This window comes from Carcharodon carcharias, chromosome 2 (genome assembly GCF_017639515.1).
Source record: "Carcharodon carcharias isolate sCarCar2 chromosome 2, sCarCar2.pri, whole genome shotgun sequence".
Classification (NCBI taxonomy): domain Eukaryota; kingdom Metazoa; phylum Chordata; class Chondrichthyes; order Lamniformes; family Lamnidae; genus Carcharodon; species Carcharodon carcharias.
This window is the reverse complement of record NC_054468.1, coordinates 171,851,873-171,869,282: the sequence shown is the minus strand read 5'-3', so window position 1 is coordinate 171,869,282 and position 17,410 is coordinate 171,851,873. Positions and strand designations below refer to the sequence as shown.

General features: G+C 43.3%; 1 long non-coding RNA gene across 1 annotated transcript in view; it reads right to left on the bottom strand.

The window, feature by feature from the left end:
• Positions 1-16,874, bottom strand: part of LOC121289484 — a 93,082-nt gene extending 76,208 nt beyond the window's left edge. Inside the window, exon 1 of the long non-coding RNA XR_005945584.1 lies at positions 16,641-16,874. This is a non-coding gene — a long non-coding RNA (uncharacterized LOC121289484). The remainder of the gene's footprint in view (positions 1-16,640) is intronic.
• Positions 16,875-17,410: the final 536 nt, after the last annotated feature.

The following is a 17,410-nucleotide window of genomic DNA, read 5'->3' as shown; positions in this document are numbered from 1 at the left end:
CTGCACTCTGCATTGAACCAGGGTTGGTCCCCTGGCTTGATGGTAATGGTAGAGAGGGGGATATGCTGGACCATGAGGTTACAAATTGTGTTCGAGTACAATTCTGCTGCAGCTGATGGCCCATGGTGCCTCATGAATGCCCAGTCTTGAGTTGCTAGATCTGTTCGAAATCTATCCCATTTAGCACAGTGGTAGTGCCATACAACACGATGGAGGGTATCCTCAGTGTGAAGGTGGGACTTCGTCTCCACAATGGCTGTATGGTGGTCACTCCCCAGCAATAATGACATGGACAGATGCATCTGCGGCAGGCAGGTTGGTGAGGATGAGGATGTTTTTCCTTCTTGTTGGTTCCCCCACCACCTGCCGCAGGCCCTATCTAGCAACGATGTCATTTAGGACTCGGCCAGCTCAGTCAGTAGTGTAGCTACCGAGCCACTCTTGATGATGGACATTGAAGACCCCCTACCAGAGTACATTCTGCACCCTTGCAACCCTCAGTGTTTCCTCCAAGTGGTGTTCAACATGGAGGAGCACTGATTCATCAGCTGAGGGAGGGTGGTACATGGTAATCAGCAGGAGGTTTCCTTGCTTTCCATGTTTGACCTGACATCATGAGACTTCATGGGGTCTGGTGTCAACGCTGAAGATACCCAGGGCAACTCCCTCCTGGCTGTATGCCACTGTGCCGCCACCTCTGCTGGGCCTATTCTGCCGGTGGGACAGGGCATACCCAGGGATGGTGATGGTGATATCTGGGACATGATCTGTAAGGTATGATTCCGTGAGGATGATTATGTCAGGCTGTTGCTTGACTAGTCTGTGAGACAGCTCTCACACCAGCCCCCAGATGTTAGTAAGGAGGACTTTGCAGGGTCGACAGGGCTGAGATTGCCATTGCCTAGGTAGCCGGGTGGTGACTGCTTTTTGTGACTGTTTAGTAATTTTTAACAACTGAGTGGCTTTCTAGAGTCAACCACATTGCTGGAGTCAGGTGTAGGCTATGCTAGGTAAGAATGTCGTTCCCTAAAGAACATTAGTGAACCAGATGGGTTTTTACAACAACCAACAATGGTTGCATGGTCATCGTTAGACTTTTTAATTCCAGATTTTTATTAAATTCAAATTCCACCATCTGCCGTGGCGGGATTTGAACCCTGGTCCCCAGAGCTGGATTACTAGTCCAATGGCAATACCACACCCCTCCCTCTGCCACCTATTCTAAAATTCTACTCTAAAAAAGCTACTTTTTTGTATTTTTGCCTACCACCTCATGAATTGAGCCACTTAGGCTCTTTCAGTATTCGGTAATGGACTTCCACTCACTCTGATGGATTCCTCACTTCCAAGTTTGTAGTGAAACTTCCTCAAGTTTTTCTTCAAGTTTTCTTCTTAGGTGTGTGTCTCTCTAGTTAGGTTTCAGTTGCTTAAAGCTTTTCATAACTTGGGATGCTGTTCTGGGTTCATACATTCAGCTGCCACCTTTCACCATGGATCACCATGTTGAATTATGGTACTATCCCTGAGGTGACATCTTATAGAAGTGACCACCGCTGCCAACCATATTACACTAAGCTGATAGTGCTAATTTCCCACCACTGCCATCCATGTTGTTATATGGTGCATGGTGGTGTCTCAATGATGATGAGATCTTGAGACTTGTATATTTAAACATGAACTGTTTATTGTTAACTTTTAACTATTTACAGATCCCAGGTTACTGTCATGTATGGTGCTATTACCTCCATGCGGGCTGATTCAAGACTGTTCTTTCTAGATTGTTCTCAGTGTCTATTACCATGTGACTCTATACATTATACTGTGGGCGTTGCTATTCTCCAGTCCCACATTAACTCTTGCTCTGCCAGCACCTTTACATTACAATGGCATGCAAGCATATACAACATCATACAACAACCACTACCTTCCAATTCTCTCCAGCACTTATCCTGCTGTAAATGATGACAATGTGACACCAGGTAATTCACAAAGCATGAGGGAACTAGAGGAAAGGGAAATGGGTAAGGACATGACATCTTCCCAACAGAGACAGAGGGGAAAGGATTTGGATTTGGAGTTCTGGGATCCAGATATCATGTGTACATGTCTGACAGAAAGGATGTTTGAGGAATATAACACCTATGTGCAGAATCTGAGGTCAGTCTCCAAGTATGTGTTGCAATAGACAGTTATGTGTCTGGGAGCTACCACATTAATTTGCAGGATCATCAGAGAAATTGTTTCTTCATTGCATGTATCAATGAAGCATGTGGCAGCCTCATTGGAATCTGCAACAGAACCTTGTTTCAGAAGCAGCCCAGACAAGTCAATGTCTCTTTTTTTATTTCTTCGCTCATGTTGGCATTGTTGGCAAGGCCAGCATTTAGTGCCTTTTGGAAGTTGGTGGTGAGCTGCCTTCTTGAACCTCTGCAGTGTATATGGTGTAGATTTTTGGTGACCACGAAGGGACCCTGAAAGATAGTGAAATGACAAAACAGTCTATGGAGCAGTTAGTCACAAAGTATGTTGCGGGTGGAAAGCCTGCCCCTGAAGGAGGGGATGGGTTAAGGTGATTCTGGAAGCAGCTGATCCCCTAGTGGAAGCTGATGAGTGGACATAGGGATCTACATGTAATCGATCATTAGTAAAGGCAGTCTGGTTAATGGCAGATCAAAGGAAGCACCATGAAATGGAAGCAGAACTGATTAAACTGAAAAAAGAGAAAGAGGAAAGATCAGCTGCAGTAAGCAGAACATGAAATAGTTAAGGCAGGAGAAGGAGGAGAGAGATAAAGAGAGAGGGGATTGGGATAGAGAAGTGGAGAGGTGGGCCAATAAGACAGAATACCTAGAGAGTCAGTGTGTCCATAATCAGCAGCAGTGCAAACTCTGGTCTGAGAAAGAGACAGAACAAAAATGAAGGTGGAGTATGCTGACTGAAAGAGGGAGATGATATCAGAGTAGCCTATAGGGTTCGACAGCAGGGATGGAACAGGCTTGCTGACTACACACACTGTCAGGACGTATTGGGGCTGGAAACATGCTTGCAGCAGCATCAGGTTGTCATTTTCATGCTCAGGAGAGGAGAAGCTGTAGACAAAGAGGAGTTTGAGGGTGGCGAGTGGGGAGCAACTACCTCTATGCTGGATGGCCAACATTCCCGTTATCTGGAAGGGAGGCCTAGGTCTTGATTAGCAACGGGGTGCTCTCGATCATGAATTTGTTTTTCCCTATTCAACTGCGATATTGCACAAAATGGCCGGAAACTTAAAGAAACTCCTGATGGGGGAGGAACCGTATGGTCACTTCCTGGAAATTGATCAGATGGCCGGGCTCCACAGTTTGGATGAGCAGAAAGGCCAACTGCTTCTTTTTACCTTGGCTCCCTCTGTTTATACAACTCTGCCACATGAGGCAAAGACAGGACGAGGGAAATGGGATCAGATGAAAACCCGAGTCACCGCGGCCATGGGACTGATCAGAGGGGACCCACTTAAGTTGTTAAACATACTTACCAGGAACCCACAGAGTCACTGGCGATGTTCGGTTTTGGGCAGTATATGATCAGGCCCATGGGGGTGCAGCTCAAGATCGGGCATACTTACAGGCAGGCACCTTGAATCACTGGTTGTGGACCCTTATAGCCCACTCTCTACCCTATCTGCAAGCAGCCTGTGAGGACGTTGACTCAGATGCTGATAATAATACGGAGGCAGGAGTTCTAAGGAAAATGACCCTTAGATTTCAAGGGAGACAGGGAGAAAAGGGAACTAAAGGGGAAATCCCTAAAGAAAGGGGGAAAGTAAATGAGATAAAAGGGAACAGCAAGAAATACTGACATCAAGTGGGAGGCAGGAAAAGGTCACCCCCCCCAAGTGTTATAACTGTGGAGGTAAGGGGCTCTTAAAATGGGAATGTAACAAGGGACAAGGGAGGATTGAAGCCTGATCAGGCAGGGGGTGCTCCTGATAAAGTGTCCACAGCTCCTGGGAGGACATGGAAATGCAACTAGCAGCTCCAGAAAGGAGACAGCTAGATATCAAGGTGTGCATGGTGAGGAATGATGCCAGTATTCTTGAAGAGGATGGGAATTGTCGGGGCTGTGCCCAGCCTGAGTTCCTCGATCCAATCAAATATGACAAGTACAGGTGACCCTGTGTGGACATTTGGGTGGAGGGCAATGATGGCATGTACCTGGTAGGTACAGGAACTTCCCACACTGTCATCTACTCTTCTTGCTCCCTAAAATCTCCATGGTCCAGTGGAGACCCCTGCACACTAGAGAGTTTAACAGGTGACTCAGCAGCTGGGGTGACATCCAAACCATTAGAGGTCCAGGTCAGACCTCTGTTCACTAAATGGACATGTATCCTGGCCAAGTGGTTAGACACAGGAATAGGAGTTTTGGGGGCAGATTGGATGCTTCACCACCAGGTGGCAGTAGTTATGGTGAATAATTGTTTGTGGGGAGGGGCAGTAGGAGAAGATGTGGTCATCCCAGGAGAAGCCAGAAAAGGTGGTCCATCGCCCCCATTGAGATCGTATGTCCCCGATGCCCTGATACAGTATAGCCCTTCTGATTATAAAAATTTAATTGTCAATCAGAGGACCTCATCTGCCACCCATAAACATGATTGTGGGACAGTGACTGGGATGGAGGTGCAGGTAGATGGGGGAAGATATGGTATGACCCCAGAAACAATACACCCACCTAAAAGAGGCAGAGAATGACTTGGAGAGAGCTGTGAGATCCCTAGTGGAACAAGGAGTCCTCTGATCGATAGCCACCCATGTCAATTCGCCCATTCAACCTGTGAAGAAACCAGGTGGGTCATGGAGGATGATAGTGAATTATTGGACTTTGAATAAGAACATCCCAGCTTGTGCACCTACAGTTGCCACGGCAGCAGAGTTGGTAGCCACTATCCTGATCAATGCCCAGATTTTTACTGTCTTTGACATATCAAATGGGTCCTGGTCCATCCCAGTAAGGAAGGAGGACAAGTACAAATTCTCTTTCACCTTTAAGGGTCAGCATGTTCGCCCCAGGGCTTCCACAACAGCCCCTCCATCTTCCACCAGTGCATGGCTGATGCCCTGAAAGGATTTAGTTGTCTGAGCCACCTCATCCAATATGTGGACAATTTGCTCTTTTCACTGAGACCAAAGGGGACCATAAGGAACTCCTTGCAGAATTGCTGGTTTTGTTTAGAGAGGCAGGTTTTAAAATAAACCCAAGAAGGCTCATATAGGACAGAGGGAAGTCCAATTTCTAGGCTTGGAAATCAGGCCAGGGGAACGGGCCATAGACCAGGGGAGATGGGAAACCATAGGTGCGCTTAACCGTCCTGGATCAGTGCCAGCCCGCTGATCCTTTTTCGGCCTCACCGTGCATTGCAGGGAGTTCATTGAGGATTATGATGGGAAATCAGCACCACTATTAACCCTGCTTAAGAAGGAAATAGACGGGGAATGGACACCACAATGTGAGGAGGCTTTTGTCCAATTGAAGGAGGATTTACAGTCAGCCCCTGCACTTGGGTATAGTGGACCCAACCCGAGAATTCACTCTAGAAGTGGCTTCCAGTGACACCAGCCTAAGTGCAGTTTTGATGCAGGAGGTGCATGGCCTCCAGTGGCTGGTAGCATATGTGTCATGAGTCTTCAGAGGTAGAGAAGGGATATTCAATGTGTGAGCGCCATCTGCTAGCCGCCTTCTGGGCAGAGAAATATCTAGCTGTATATACAGGCATTCAGGTAGTGACACTGACAACTTATCACACCCCCACCAGACTATTACTGGAAGGGCACATCAAAGACGGGATAGTCTCCAGTGCATGAGTGGCCAGGTGGACACTTTTGTTGCAGAGCATCACACTAAAGATCAAGGCACTGCCAGAGCCTCGGCTGGCAGCTAACCTCAGCTATCCAGGGGAGCCCCATATCTTCACTGTAGTGGTGGTCTGGGTGACTGAAGGGGTCGAGGGTGGGGGGGGGGGGGGGGGGGGGGGGTCTGAGGGGGGGGGGGTGCTCCAGGCAGAAATACATCCTGAAGGGAGAGACGTTTATGTGGACAGGTCTAGTTTTCTGGAACAAGGAGAATGGAAGATGGGTTGTGGGATCTATGTTTCCCTCTGAGGCATTGAATTGACTCTAAAATTACCATCCCACCTCAGCGCCCAACAGACTGAACTGGCTGCTGTTGCCTACGTGGTTACCCACCCTCAGGAATTTCCTATGCCCTTGAAATAAACTTGGTTTACCATACAGGCTTCTTACTTGAAACAGAAAACTTTATTTACAGAGCTCTTGTAGAAGTTACATGCTTGTATCCGGCCCATGCCTAGAAAACTCCACACCGAAGATTACTCGCACTTAGGGCTGATTCATTAGTACAATCACGTGACCCCTAAAAGCAGTAGGAAAGGTTTTCCCCACAATTACTACAATCCTCCTCCCCCCTTTTTTTTACATTTCCTCTTCACAAGAATATCTTAATCCATAACATATACATATATACACAGGTCTCTGAAGTGGTTTTCTAATTTGGTTAGAGTGACGTAGTTCTATAACTTGAGATTCTTCCACTGGATCGACATGAATCTCTGGAATTCTGTACTAGTGAAGACAGTACTGTTATCCGAAACAATGATTCTGGTAGGTCATATATACTAAAACATTGGCACAGAATTTCAATTGTTGCACATGATGCCGGTGATCTAACTTTGTATGCATGCATCCACTTAGAATGAGCATCAATGATCAATAAAAACATTGAATCTAAAAATGGATCTACATAGTCTATATGTAATCTAACCCAGGGTCAACTAGGCCACTCCCACGGATGCAATGGAGCTGAAATGGGCAACTTCTGTTCTTGCTGAACTGGAGACAGTGTTTAACTATTTTTTCTATATCACTGTCAACACCTGGCCACCAGACATAGCTTCGCACAAGCATCTTCGTTTTTGATATGCCTGGCTGTGCACTATGAAGCTCTGTCAAGAGTGGTTCTCTACCTTGTGAAAGGTCAATGACTCTTGATCCCCACAACAAGATTCCATTTTGACAACTTGACTCAGTTTTACGGGCATGAAATGGTCTTATCTTTTCAGAGACCGGTGCATTCGACCATCCTTGCAATACCTGGTCTCAGATGATTGATAAAACTGAATCCCAGTTTGTCCAATTCCTTATTTGCTTCACACAGATCAACAAAGAGTCCAAGAAATTCAACACAAGTACAAATTCTTGAGGCACTGGAGCATGTACAATGCTTCTTGGTAACGGAAGATGACTGAGTGCCTCTGCATTTGCAATATGTACTCCCGGATGGTACATAAAGGTACAATCATATTCCAGTAAAATCAAAGCTCAACGTTAAATTCCGCCCAAGGCTATCGGCGGAATTGCTTTATCTTCACTAAATAAACCCAATGGTGGTTTATGATTGCATACTATGGTGAAATGTTGACCTTTCAGATATTGATGGAATTTCTTTCCTCCAATTATTATGAATAAACCTGCTTTTTCAAGATGTGAATAGCCGTTCTCAGCTGCAGAGAGAGATCTGAAATATCTGCTCGCAGAGCGGTGGAGAGAGGTGGAAACTAAGACCCAGGAGATAGTAAGGACACAGGTTAACTCACAAGCCAAATCACAGACGTTTAAAGAGCCCACACAGAAAAAGTCAGTGGCAGCAGTAGAGGGAGAAAAACAGAATTCCCTGAAGGGACTGAATAGCCACTCTTTTAAGTGTGGGAGGCAGGGACACTTAGTTAGGGATTGCAGGAGTTCTCGACAGTCCACCAATTGGGAGCCTCCCTCCAAACAAGCACCTAATCCTGAACCATCTGCGCCAGAGCAGCAGGTTGCAGTTAGTTGCACTATTAAAGGCTCAGATCATCACAGGCAAAGAACAGGCAGTATCTATGGTTACCGGGTCCAGCGCACCTCCGCTGGAAGGACCCTTAGCAGCACTCCAATGAAAAGATGAAAAGAGAGAGTCACCCCTACATCAAAGATGTAATGCAGTCTTTACTTGAGTAGGGCATTATAAGGCAAGACACTTTCACAACCATGTCACCAATGTGGCCTGTAAGAAAGGCTGATGGTAGGCAGAGACTGACAATAGGCTATCGTAAATTAAACTCTGTGACTCCAGTTTGCTCCCCTTTTGTGGGGAAAACCCCTACTCTGTTAGCGCAAGTGCCAGTTGCTTCAAAGTAATTCTCCACCCTCGATATTGCTAATGGATTTTGGAGCATTCCTGTTAAGAAAGATCAGTACAAATTTGCCTTTACATTCAAGGATCAGAATTACACTTGGAGTTGTCTGCCACTGGGATTCCACAATGCCCCAGCTATTTTCCACAAATGCATGGCTGCAGCCCGAAAGAATTTTCAAAACCTGACTGTCTGTTGCAGTATGTGGATGAATTATTGGTGGCTACAGAGACTGTAGAGGAACATTTGACCCTGTTAGATGAGCTGCTAACAATTCTGGCTGAGGCAAGGCTCAAAGTTAACCCACGAAAAGCCCAGCTACTCCAGAAGCAGGTTACCTTTTTGGGAGTTTCACTCTCTTCAGAGGGAACAAGCCCGGATGCTCATCAAGTTAAAATCATTCAGAGGTTGCCCCTTCCCACCTCCAAGGCCTCATTATGATCCCTTATATGCTTGGATGGTTATCAACGTAATTTTATTCCAGGTTTTGCAAAGTTAACAAAGCTACTGTATGAACTTTTGAAAGGTCCTGGTGATAAAGTTCAGCCAGACTGGACAGAATGCCACACTAAAGCTGTAACAAGGCTTAAAATGGCAGTCATGCAAGCTACTAGCTCAGTTATGCCTGATTCCATAAAACCATTTCATTTAGAGGTGGGCTGTACAGAACAAGGTCCAACTGCTGTGCTTTGCCAAGGTCATATTGGAAGATTACAGCCAATGTATATGCATTGCATGTTCACCAGGGACAGAGAATATGTATACTGCATGCGAACGTCACCTGCTTGCTACATTTTGGCCAGTTCATCATTTTAAGAGCCTCATAGGTTTGCGGCAAATCATTTTCCATTCACCACATGCACCACTGAATCTACTGATGAAACCAGGAGATTCACTGGTTTCATCCCAACGGCTCAGCAAGTGGACTTTAGAGCTGTTACATGGAGTCATTGTCATCACACCAAAGGCAACTACCTCAATTGTTGGCATATGAGGGTGATCCTCATAAGTGCTCACTACCTCTCATTGACTTTGATTCACATCCTGCACTGAAATAACCTATTAAGGACACTCTAGATGTGTGCATAGATGGATCTTCCTATCACCTGCAAAGATCACCACATGCAGGTTATGCTGTGGTGTTACTGGGAAGGGTTATTAAAAGATGCTGCAGTAGACATTCTTCCCAGTATGCTGAAATACTTGCACTACTGGCTGTTGTCAGAGAGACATCTGACCTATCAGTAAACATTTGGTCTGACAGTGCCTATACTATAAATGCCTTACTAGCCCTTCCCCTCTATCACAAAAATTTTTATTTCACTGTTGTAAACCCCTAACCCATGGTGCATGGCTGAGTATGTTATGGGCAGCATTAAATAGTCACACTCAACCCTGTAATATTGGAAATGTAGTTGCCCACAAGAAAGGACAGCCTCACATTGAGGGTAATGCAGAAGCCAATAGGGCAGCCAAAGAGGCCGCTGTATTGGGAAAACGGGAACCAGAAGTTACTGAATTTTACACCATCATATCAGTTATGTTATGACACAGCTGTTGGTAAAGGTTGAGTTATTTAAAATCCCAGAGGGAAACTTTAAACAACTGTCATAACCTATATTTTCAATTGGTATGTTTGAGATGCAGTTCAGAATTCATGAATAAAACCAACAGGCCTCGAGAGGTTTTGTACATAAATTAAATTAAACATTTATTAACTTAACACCAATTTTAAACACATAACTACAAATTACTACCATAATAACTTTTAAACAAATCCCCAAATTAATAATTCGCAGGTAAATATCTTCACCAAGGCAATAACAACCCATAGACTTTAACAGACACCAGGCAAAGCACATTTTATCTTACAAATTCAAAATGAGGTTCCTTTCAATTTGTTTCCTTTGCAGACAGTTGTAGGCTTCCAGGAGGCATAGATCTCACATGCCTCTAACTTACGCACACAAAGTTCTTCTGTATATACCTAGCCTTCTCTTTGAATGTAAATTCTCATTGTATCACCAGGCCCTTTGAACTCCACCTCTTCTAACAGTAGAACCGCTTTCATAGTACCAATTTTATTAGTAATACAAACATATTGCTTGGTGTCTCCTAGCTAGGTGCAAGATTTCACCCCCAGTCTTTGAATGGTTTATTCAACAAAATGCAACTGTACTCTTTACCTTTTAGCTTACTGTTCACCTGATTAATGCCTCAAAACTACTATGCATCGAAGCACCCAGACTATATGGCTTTAATCCAATTAAGCCACACACAGACACCCACAGACACAGACCCCGCTACAAGTCCAATTTAAAATAATTTCCCATAACATTTTATGCATTAATATCTTTTCATGACACCATAGATTTAGGAGCTCTCCGGCAACAGTATCAACCATGTGCTGTTGTCATTGAGTGACATAAACAAGGTAATCCTCTTCCCCCAGCCAACATCCTGGGCCTCAGATATGACAATGTCTAAGGCTCATGATTCAGATGCCCAATTACTGATGCACCACTCTGGGGCAGATTCCCCATTGTCTGTGTACTCCTTGAAGTGGGGCAGGAGTTGCTGCACTTGTTCCATTCCCATTCTGTAGGTGGCCAATTCAGCTGAAGTTACTTACTGGAAACTTGCAAAAACAGGTTGGTGGCCTGACATTCAGGACGCCATCAAGCAGTATGTATCACCATAATTTCCATGCCTCCAGCATAATCCCTCCCCATCCAATAATAGGGCTCTATTATACAGTGCACCATCTCCAGGTGGGCCATGGACCTATCTGCTGACACACTTTATTGGATCCCTGCGAGCCATTCCTAGTAATTAAACCAATGCATTGGTTGTAACTGACTAGTCCACAAAGTGGATTGAGGCCTATCCCTGCAGATCTATTACAACACTCGTTGCCTTTAAGACACTCCGTTGAGTGAAGTAATCTGTAGGTGCGGCTGCCCTTACAAGTGGACAGTGACCAGGGATCACATTTCACAAGGAAAATTTTTACTCAGTTGCAAACATTGATGGGAATTAGACACAAATTGCATATCTCCCATTACCCTCAGTTGTCTGGCATAGTTGAAAGGGGAAACAGAACCTTAAAAAGAATGCTTAAAAAGTTATGTACAGATTACCCCACTCAATGGGCTAATATGTTACCTTTGTACCTCAAGGCCATAAGATCAACACCCCAAAGAAGGACAGAGATTTCCCCATTTCAGGTCATGTCAGGGAGACTCATGTAAACTCCAGGCCATCTAACGTTAGCTGCAATTGGTATGATGACACAGGAACCTTGCGGCTCCAAGTGGCTAGAATGGATAGAGGCTGATGTAAATTGCCATGTAGCAAAGAGTTTGGGAAAGTCAAAGAAACAGGTCAAGAAATATTTTGACAGGAAAGTGAGACCTTTGAATTCCAGGTAGGGGACATGGTTATGGTACTCAACTATAGTGAGAAGGAAAATGTATTTGAACTAAAATGAAAAGGACCACTTTCCACAATAGACCAATTGAATCGAGCCATATATCTAGTATAGTTCCACGGAAAAAGGAATTTGAAAGGTAAAGACAGGAAGTGGTACCATATCAATCAGTTGAAAGCTGTGAAAGAATAAATACGTCACCTTTTTCGGTTTCAGACCAATTGCGAGGATGCTTGTATTCGTACAGCTGCTGATACTTGTCAATGCCATTCCAGGAACAAACTTTATGACATGGAGATAAGGACGTATGCAGATAAGCACTATGAACATGACCATAGGAGATAGACACCAGCACTCTACAGATTACTGTGACATGACCGTTTACTGCGAACAATGCAAATGGGATCCATCCCATGTTGATGATGGGAATTAATTATTATGGGTATGGAAAAGTGAAGGATTGAAGGTGAAGTATGATTTCTTCCAGAGAAATGTGAGGATAACATCCAGATTTGAATTGGGAAAGGGAACATGGAAGGATGCAGATTATCGCCGCATACATTTTGTCGAGATCTCACCAAATGATGTAGGAATCCCACACTTAGGATCAGACCTGAATACTTTAAGCTGGCCCAAAATGGTGGAAAGATATCAAGGAATGATATCATGTTTAACCAGGAAGTTTGAATTATCTGAGCGTAATCTGGGAGCACTCATACAGATTCATGTAGTAGAGAAGGACGAGAAGGCTAAGGACAACAAAAATAAATCTAAAAGCAATGAAAACAATGCTATCCCACCAGAAAAATGCCTAAGTTCAGGTGATAGACCAGAAAATGGATTAGCAGTTACCCATACATATCAACAATAATAATATGAGGAATGAGATAATACCTGTTATATTGCACTTTGGAGATATCCCACTTCCCCCAGGAATTTGTCCAGCAGAATATCAAAAATACTATGATAAAAGCAAAATACTGCGGATGCCGGAAATCTGAAACAAAAACAGAAAATGCTGGAAAAGCTCAGCAGGTCTCACAGTATCTGCGGAGCGAAAGACAGAGTTAACGCCTCGAGTCTGTATGACCCTTCTTCAGAAAAATACTATGGCCAACTGGTGGAGAAGGTGGTAAAATATTTCATGCTGAGATATCAGGCACTAGGTAATTGGAGAGCATGGGGTGAGAAGGGTAAACCAGAGAATGTGAAACTGAATGTGAAATGGGGGGGAGAAGAGAAGATTAGGAGAATGGATAAGGATAGGAGCCTCAGCAGGAACTGTCGCATGGAATAGGATTGACATTGAAAGTATGTGGGAACATAATGAGGCAGTTAGAGGACACTTAAAAGGCATCCTAACTAATGCAAATAGGGAAGATGGAGACGTAATTCAAGAGTTATCCCAAGTTCTCTTGACAGTCAAAGATGAGAACAGTATTCTGACAAATTGAAAAGTAAATGAAGTTATCAAAGAAGAGGGAAAGAGTGGGAAACTATATCTAAGGCCTTTGCTTGTTCACTTTATGGGAGCTATATTCTAGACCAGGTTATGACAAGTCTTAATGACCAGGAAAATAATCAAACTCCCTCTTTTATAAACAATGGTGTGATTAACGAATGGTTTATGTGTTACAGTGACATTAAGAGGGCTCAACAAAATGGGCTATCATACCTAGTAAAGGGAAGTCAAGCACAGAGGAGTCTAGTGCCTGTGGTCCTGTGGCTACCATGCTTACAGGAGTACACCTGATGGGAAATATTCAGAGTAGAACCTAAAGGTATTCTGAAACAGCATGTTTGTGTCTCTTATGTGTCCCACCCAGCTATATTAATACATCGCAACTACACTTGGGGTAATCCAAATCTTGAGTGTTGTTCAGAGAGGCGAGGCATTTACATCTGCCGATGTGGTGTTAGGGATCCCAGGAAACCAGCTTGTGGGTTTACTTAGATCAAGATCCACCAAACTGTGAGGTGAACATTCAAAGGTGGGGAGAGTAACATGCAAAGTATTTATATTTACAAATGGGAGTTTACTGTGTTACAACTAACACCCTTAAAATGAAGCATGGCGCAAAATGGTGTCCCATTTTGAAACCCACATCTTGTTTTAGACCTACACAAATGACACATATTGAGGATAGTATTCTGTTTCCAGTACCTGTACATAACATCATTGAACTCCAAGTTAACTTTGGGATGCAAGGGGAAGCACTGAAAGTGATAGTTCAGTTGGGACACCCTATCCCCCTCCTCTATCCTTAAATTTGAGGCCCACAATAGAAAGAGCAACAACATCTCAGAATCACTTGATAAAGATGCAACAAAACAATGAGGAAAGAGAAAGAGGAATTAGAGCATTAGGAGCTTGACACTGGTGGGAAACTGTTATGAATGTAGGTCAACACCCTTGGTTAAAAACTCTGTCCACAATATTTGTCTTAGTCCAGTAATGAAAATTATTGGGATATTACTGATACTCTGCTACCTGAGACATCTCACTCAGAAACTGCGGAGGTGCACCATTGATTTGAGCTAGGCTGCTTTGGGAAACAATGATAGAATTATTATGTGAGGCATCAAATGCCAAGCATTTTAGCCTCAAGGTGGGGAATATGTAGGGAAATTGATGTTTACAGAGTAGTTTTAGTTTAGTTCACACTATCAAAGTATAGTGATCAGTTAACCTTATGGTATACTATCATTTTAAATTATAACCAATAGAGGATCCCAGCATTTAATATCATGTGAGTCTGCTTAGCTTCATTTGACAGAGAAAGACACCATGGGATTTTAGACACAATGAGGTAATATACTAGTGACCTAATTACAGAACAACTGATGAAGAGGCCCTTGTTGCACTTATTTCCATATTACAGAGCCACATTGGCTTGCTGCCTTCAAGGTTGAATTGGAAAGCTTACATTCTCTCACGTTGTAAAACCTTATCAGAACCGGGCGTTATCAAAAACGGGAAGTTAGGAGGGATTTATTGTATAGAGAGGGAAAGAATAACAACAGCTGTGTTTTACATTAAGCAAGTTTAATTTGTAGTGTTTTAGAAGAAAGCAATTACATTTGACTCAATGTATTATTTTATTGAGAGCTAACTTTTGTAATAATGTGTGACTACTTTTGTAACTGTATAATTTTTTTTTAGTCTTTTAACTCTTTAGACTATGTATTAATTGAATGTATAAGGAGACTTTACTGCCTTACATTTTAAACACTGATTGCTACTCTGCACTTACACTTTATACACACTATAACTTTTAAGTATCACCAACTTTGTAATCATTTGTATTAGTACTTTGCAATCTTTTGTATTAGGCCTACATAGTTTTAAGGTTATAAACAACTTTTCCAAATCATCCTTTTGTCTTAAAAGTAAAGTAAGTCATTCCAATTATCAACAACCACAGAGAGAAAAACATCACCCAACAAACGGCCTGCAAAGACAGTTATTGATAAGGGTTCTGATTTAATTAAGCAAAGTCTGAGACGATGAGCTCAGGGTATCATTCATGAGGACATGACAGCATGTCTCCCCTATCCTAAACAAATGGTCAAAGGAAAATACCCTAAAACTTTTGTCTTAGCAGGAAGTTATTAAAGTAACAGAAATAGACTCTAATGAGGAGTACAGGTAATTGAAAAGTGAGACGTGATATTAATTGATGACCACCACCCTTGGGGCCAATCACAGGTTGATCATGCACCCCTTAAGCCAATTAGAAAACAGCCTCACCTTGTTTAGGCTAATCAGAATACAATAACATCATGTGATTTAGACAAGCTGAGTGAGTCGTCAAATGCATAGCAGATGCAGTATGTTGCGGATAAATGTGAGGTTATCCACTTTGGTAGCAAAAACAGGAAGGCAGATTATTATCTGAATGGCTATAAATTGAGAGAGGGGAATATGCAATGAGACTTGGTGTCCTTGTACACTAGTCGCTGAAGGTAAGCATGCAGGTGCAGTAGGCGGTAAAGAAGGCAAATGGTATGTTGGCCTTCATAGCTAAAGGATTCGAGTACAGGAGCAGGGATGTCTTGCTGCAATTATTCAGGGCTTTGGTGAGACCACACCTGGAATATTATGTGCAGTTTTGGTCTCCTTACCTGAGGAAGGATGCTCTTCCTATAGAGGGAGTGCAGCGAAGGTTTACCAGACTGATTCCTGGGAAGGCAGGACTGACATACATGAGGAGAGATTGAGTTGGTTAGGATTATATTCACTGAAGTTCAGAAGAATGAGGGGGGATCTCATTGAAACCTATAAAATCCTAACATGACTAGACAGGGTAGATGCAGGAAGGATGTTCCCAATGGTGGGGAAGTCCAGAACCAGAGGCCACAGTCTGAGGATACAGGGTAGACCATTTAGGACTGAGATGAGGAGAAATTTCTTCACCCAGAGAGTGTTGAGCCTATGGAATTTGTTACCACAGAAAGTAGTTGAGGCCAAAAATTGTATGTTTTCAAGAAGGAGTTAGATATAGCTCTTAGGATGAAAGGGATCAAAGTATATGGGGAGAAAGTGAGAGCAGGCTATTGAGTTGGATGATCAGCCATGATCATAACGATTGGTGGAGCAGGTTCGAAGGGCTGAATGGCCTACTCCTGTTCCTATTTTCTATGTTTCTATGATCACGCTGTGGGTTGTGGCTTGGAAAGAGTTAATAAGCAGCAACTTTCACTGACCAATGCGCGCTGAATTTGAAACTGAAGACCGCGTGTCAGCTGAAAGCAGAAGATCAGAAGATTCCAGAGAGAGAGAGAGAGAGAAGACCAAATGTCAACATGTGCCCAAAGCTGAACCAGGAAGCAAGAATCGTAGTATGCCTGTAAAGTCGCTGCCCTGCTGTGATAAGTATTAACTTATAACTTATTAAAGTTTCCTGAATTGCTTCACCAAACTGTTGCCTGAATGGTTAAAGTCTCAAATGAACAAAATTGGAATTTAAGCTCAAAAGAACTTACACTGGAGAAATAGCTGATTGGTCTTTCGCTCTGATTCCTGTCTTTTCTTCTGTTTGCCGCAGAGTTTTGTCTCGTCCTTTATTTTGATCTCAGTGGACCAAATTTCTCTCGGGTGAAATCTCAACTTGGTTCAGTTCGGTGGTTGAGCTACCCACGGCTTCATTACCCACTCACATCTTGGAAAGTTCCACAACTTTTCCTTCTAATGCCCTTTTTGTTTCAATAAGCTGATTCTTCAGCTCTTCTGTCTGCTTCTTGTATCTCTTAGCTTCCTCCTGGAACATTGAACATTGTTGAGTTTTTCTGCCAACTGTTTCTTCAGTTTGTTCAGAGTGACACTATATTCGTTTTGTTTCTTTTTATCATTTTCCAGTGGAACCAACTCTGACCTGAGGCGATCTTTGCATCCTGTGAAGATCTTTCGATTCTCCTGACTTCTTCCAAAATACACTGTCATATTCCCTTATCAACTCAGGAACTCTTCCTGTTCTCATTTGAAATATTTCTGACCAGTTGAGCTTAATTTATTTTAACCGATCGCGGCCCAGAAGACTAGGTCCTCCACCTGTCACAATGATCACTGGAAGTTGGGCTGTTTGTTGCCTATAGGACACAGGCACTGTGGCGATGCTGTTTACCTTTATTGACTCTCTAGTGTATGCCTTCAGCTGAGCTGTGGTTTGCTTCAGATTCAGTGGCTGGGTGCCATCACTTAGGTATTTAAATTCTCCCACCACTGTGGCTGAGGCTACCATTTCTACCTCCATGAC